The sequence below is a fragment of the Neomonachus schauinslandi genome, chromosome 12 (genome assembly GCF_002201575.2).
Source record: "Neomonachus schauinslandi chromosome 12, ASM220157v2, whole genome shotgun sequence".
Lineage (NCBI taxonomy): Eukaryota > Metazoa > Chordata > Mammalia > Carnivora > Phocidae > Neomonachus > Neomonachus schauinslandi.
In genome coordinates this window covers 1869663-1875297 of record NC_058414.1, presented here as the reverse complement: position 1 = coordinate 1875297, position 5635 = coordinate 1869663, and positions in this window count along the sequence as shown.

Sequence of the window (5635 nt, the reverse complement as noted above, 5' to 3'; positions counted from 1 at the left end):
CCTGGATCTTTTGGTGATGAGCGCCTGGGTCTGTCCACTGGGGACCCAGGATCTAACGATGGGTGCCCGGGCCCGGCCCCCTTGGGCTGTGGATCTTTGGGAGAAGGGTACCTGGGTCCCGCCCACTCAGGGCTCGGGATCTATTAGTGATGGGCATCAGGGTCCCACCCCCTCCAGCCGTGGATCTTCTGGAGAACGGTACCCAGGCCCTGGCCACTCGGGACCCCGACCTGTGGATCTGTTAGTGATGGGTGCCCAGGTCCTGCCCACTGGGGATCCAGGATCTACTGGAGATGAGCACCCAGGTCCATCCACTGGGGACCCTGGGTCTATTGACTATTTGTGTCCTGGTCCCGCCCACTGGGGACCTCACGTCCTATCCTCCATCACGGTTCCTTGTTTCCCTAGAGTTATGTGTGTGGTCACCAGGATCGTGAGATGAGCTTCCCCAGGGCCTTGAGTCACATTTCACAGAGCAGACTCAAAGTGGAATCAGAGTTTGCAGGTGGACCTGGGGCCCCGGGAACATGCAGGGGAGGGACACTTCCTGACACGGGGATTGGCTGTGTCTGGACACGCTTGGGAGGCAAGGCTGTTGAGTTGGTAACAAGTGAAAGATCCAAGAATGAATGGCCTTCAGGTTCCTGAGGAATCAGAGGCCAGAGCTTAGCAGAGCGAGGAGAACCAAAAAACACGACCCAACTACATGCTGTTTACAAGCCTGGTCCAGGGCCACAGTAGGGGTGGGGGGTGGGCCCCCAAAGCCCTTTGCCTGTGGGAGGGTGCCCACAAAAGGCGTCTGCCACGAAAATCCAGCTGGCCCGTGAGGCCTCTTGGACCCCATGGATCTGAGACAGTGAGGTGGTGGGGGGGGACACCAGCAGAAAGCCCTGCCCCCCTCCCCTGGGAAACTTGCTGTGTCTCCCACTGTCCGGGGACCCCCCCAGAAAGGCCAGGCCAGGGAAGCTGAGCCACGGCTCTCCCTCTTCTACCCGAGACACCTGTGCCCACACCCGCACCCGGGCAGCCCTACCAGGACCGTGGGAGCTGCAGCACCAGGTAAACCGCAGGGACCAAATTCTGGTGGCATCACTGTGATTGAACTCTTCCGCACGGGCACAGCGCCCGGTGGCTGGTTCTCCAGCCCGAGCAGGGACACCGTCCGCTGACACATCAGATGCAAGTGGGACGCAGAGCCTCCTGGCGTGATAGCCAGAAGGTCCCGGATGCGATGGAAAATCCCGTGTGCAAAGAACCGGGTCATTCGCAACCTGAGTGAGAAAGGACAGTCGTCGGCCGCCAACATCAGGGTGAATCGGATGCTGGGACGACCTGGCGGCAAGGCTTCCAGGAGCACGTGAAAGACTTGTTCATACAGCAGGAAAAAACCAAAACAAAATGGGCACCTGGGTGGCTCAGTCGTTAAGAGTCTGCCTTCAGCTCAGGTCATGATCCCGGGGTCCTGGGATCGAGCCCCGCATCCGGCTCCCTGCTCAGCCCCTGCTTCTCCCTCTGCCTCTGTCGCTCCCCCTGCTCGTGCTCTCTCCTTTCTCTCTCAAATAAAATCTTAAAAAAAAATGACAAGGACTTACAAAGATCTATCATGCTAACATTAATTTTAAAAACGGAACCACTGTATTCATGTCTGACAAAGTGTACTTTAGGGCACAGGACAGGACTAGGCACAAGGACGCCCATCCTACAGTCGTAAAGGTTCGGTCCCCCGGGACTGAGACCCCCGGGAAGACAGAAGCCCCCTGGACGTGCCCCCGCCAAACCACAGCCTCAGCGCAGGAGGCCAAGGCTGATCGAGCCGGAAGGACAGACTAACCCACAGCGGTGGCTTCTCAGCAATGGGGAGAACTAGACAGAAAGTCACCAGGACGCAGGAACCCCAGCAATGCGAGCAGCCAATAGGATCTAATGCACAAATACGCCACCCCCCCACCCAACAGCAGGAAATCCCCATTTTCCAGTGGAACGCTCACCGAGACAGACCATAACCTGACCCATAAAGTGGAGGTGGATCGAGGGGAGGGGCGTGCGTCCCGTCTGGGGAGACCTCGCGGCTTCACAGACCGCGGGCAGGCAGGTGGATCGGGACAATAGGCAGAGGCCTTGATTCGGGGCCTGCTGTTTGCCAAGCATGGTGCTGGCACTTGCAGTTAGCGTTGGTTGATGGGTCCAGCGTCCCTGGGAGGGAGAGCCCAGGGAGCGCCCACCCGACAGAAACCCGAGTGGGCCGGACGGGACCCCACACGCAGCGCCCGAGGGACGGGGCTGCTGAGTCTGCAGACAGCCTCAGCGGGGCCATGTCCCGTGCCGGAGCCCCAGTGGCTGCCCCTGCCCTGTAGGGTGGGGAAGAGCCGGGTGGCCTGCCTGACTGTCCACACGGAGCAGGTGGCCACGGACAGGTGGCCCTCGCCCGTTTACAGGTAATGAAGCTCAGGGTCAGGGAAGTTCAGTAGCTTGGCCACGGTGCAGGACGCAGGCCTGGAGAAAAACAAGGATCCAGTCGTTCCTGGTTGCCCTTTTCTTGGTTGGTGTCTTTCCGTCCCAGCCCCAGCCAGGCAGCCTCGGAGCCCAGAGTCCGCGTCCTCCCCGCGTCCCCCAGGCCTTGCCTACACACCGTCCCCCAGTGAGCGATTTTCTGTGAACAGGCTCCTCCCCCTGCTGCACTTTGCCCTGCATTTGGACGGGAAGTTTCCCGCTGAACTGAAATCCGCAGGGTCCCAGCATTTGGGCTAAATCCAGGTGGTGCCGAGCGCGCTGTGGGCGGCATTGCCCCCTGGTGGACGGCCTGGCTTACTGCAGCAGGGCATAAAAGACGCGCGGAGCTGGGACCGCTGGGAGCCTATGGGTTCGTCTGCTGGGAGCCTGTGGGTTCTTATGCTGGGGCGCGGATGCCCAGCCGAGCTGCCTGGCGTCCAGTCTGGGCTCTGGTGCGCATTCGCTCTGTGGCTGGGACAGCTGCGTGAACAGGCCAGTAGGCTCCTTTGTCAGAGGAGAGCCTGTTAGTGCTTCCCTGGCGGGGTCTCTGTGAGAATTAACTCAGGGAGTACGCATAAGCGGACTGGCTCAGCACCTGCTAGGGAGCTGGCCCTTAATAATTTCTAGCCGTAGTTATCTTTAAAAACTGTTCGTCTGTCATCCCCGTTAGGTCCCTTAACGGTACTGGTGGATGTTTCAGCACTTGGACCCTTGACAAGTTGGGCTCCCCTGTGCAAAAAGTGATGGATCATCCTTTGTAGCAGTGATGCCCTAGGGCAGGGCTGGGCGAACCTTTTCGAGGCAGGGGGGTGGATACGCGGGGGAGACCGGGGCCCACCCTCGGCTGCTGGCTCCAGACTCCCCCCATCCCAGATTAACGTGGTGGTCTGGCTGTCTCCGTCTTAGCAGGAACAGGAGCTGACTTGGCAAAGCTGATGAGCTCGGAAGGGAGGACAGCGTGCCGTTCTCCCCTCCGCACGCCTCCTTGCCCCACCTGGCTCGCGGACCCCAGCCACTGCCCACCATCCGTGCGCTCCGATTTTAGGCATAAAGGAATACCATGAGATAAAACAAAATAAGCATCCTCCGTAAGGTGACGAAAATGTCCTAAAGTTGACCGTGGTGATGGTGGGTTGCAGGAAATGTGCCCAAACCATCGAATCTCACCCTCCCACTGGGTGAAGTGTGTGGTTGCGCGTTGTATCTCAGGAACGCTGTCACAAAAGTAAAAACAGAAAAGCATCTAGAAGAAGAGTAGAGACAGACATGAAAATCCTCGGAGACACAGGCTCAGGTCCAAGCGTCCCCGCGAGGAGGGAGCCGGGGCCTGGCTTGTGGCACAGGAGTGACTGTGACCTTGCCCTGTCTGGGAGGCTAGACTGGAGAAGCAGGAGAAAATGGCCTTTCTCTGTCAAACAGTCTTCTAGCTCGTGTTGATTTCAAGAAATACAACGTGCCTACTGAGGATGAGCCCGTGGAGGCCAGTGTCAGGCTCCTCTGTGGCTCAGGGGCCCCTGGGCACCTGCAGGACAGCTGAGGGGACAGGAGGAGACTTGGAGACAGGTTGGCCCCCAGACATAACGGGGGACTCTGAATGGGGCGGCCGCTCCCCCAAACACCTGGGTTGAGCTTTCCGGCATCACCTTAGATTACGAAATCCCGCTCTGCAGGTAGGAATTCCCACGGGTGTATAGGTGGGCACCTCTGCTCCTGGCCAGGCAAGGAGGAGCCAGTTTGTCTACAGCCTCCCTCAGTCACTGGGAACCCGGGGGCAGGTTCTTGACCACAGAGCAGAGCAGACTGGTGAGAATTTGGCAGAAACGCAGGACTTGACCAAGTGGTGGGTGGGGCTCAGACCTGGGTTGCAACCCCCGACGTTGGGGAGAAAGGTGGCACAGGGAGAGAGCCAGGTAGGGGGGGTCTTTGATCTTGGATCTCTTGGTACGGCCACCCAGCAGGATAAACAGGCCTGAGCACGCGGAGTCAGAGCCGGAAGAGAGAGACAGTGATTTCCAAAAGAAAACTTTGCCCAGATCCAGGGAGGTGCAGGGCAATGGGGGGCAGGCTCGGAAGACCCTCAGAGGCATCAGGAGAATGGTCAGCCTTTGCTGGGGGCCAGGGGGGTCAGAGCCCAGCTAGGGGCACCTTTCCTCTCCCTTCCCTCTTCCTTCCCAGGAGCCTCCTAGGGCTCAGCCACGAATTCTCAGGGAGGGAGAACAACACTGAGTCGGTGAGACACTTGAGTTCTTGCAGGAACCTGCACATCCTTGACGCCAGACTGGATTGTTTTCCACAATCGTGAGGGACTGTAGGGTCTTTTATTATATAAAAATGACCAGAGAAGTCCCGGGGCGTGCCTGAGGTTTCAACCAGCAAATGCTCCTGTTGAGCAGGCATAAGGGGAGAAGGGAGAAGGCTTTGCAGGGGTCCTATGAGCTCTGCCTGCTCCACGTCTACTTGGCTGTGGCGGGCTGGGCATGGCAGGAAGAGCCGTCAATCCCAGCCCGTACACCGCACACACACAGCCCAGGGCCTGGCACTTCGGGAAGGTGGAGGAGGGGGGCAATGGCAGGGACGATTTTCCTCCTCTATAAGATGGAAATACCAAGAAAGTCACTTCTCTGGGTGGTGGAGAGGAGTCAACCAAATCACAGCTGGGAAGGCACACTTGCTGCTTCCACTGCGTTTAAGAACAAAGGGAAAGCAAATCAAGGGAATACTCTGAAAATGTTCCAATGTCAGTTAAGCAGGAATGGCTGGTCTGGTTGGTCCAGTGCTGTGCTGTGTTTTAGAGATGGCTCTGCACATGGGTGGGGTCGGCCTGGCAGTCTCCACTGTGTGATGAGGGGCCGCAGACTCCTTGTCTTCAAAGGGTTTAGATGAAGATAAGGTGAGGATCTGTGTAAGAAGAGCCTGTGCAAAGCCTAGGACACAGTGAGCTTTCCAGGGGTGTGGCTGTATCATTACCATCATCACCATCATCATCACCACCATCATCATCACCATGACCATCATCATCACCATCAACACCATCACCATCATCACCATCATCACCATCACCATGACCATCACCATCATCACCATCATCACCTTCCTCATCATCACCATCATCACCTTCCTCACCACCACCATCATCACCATCACC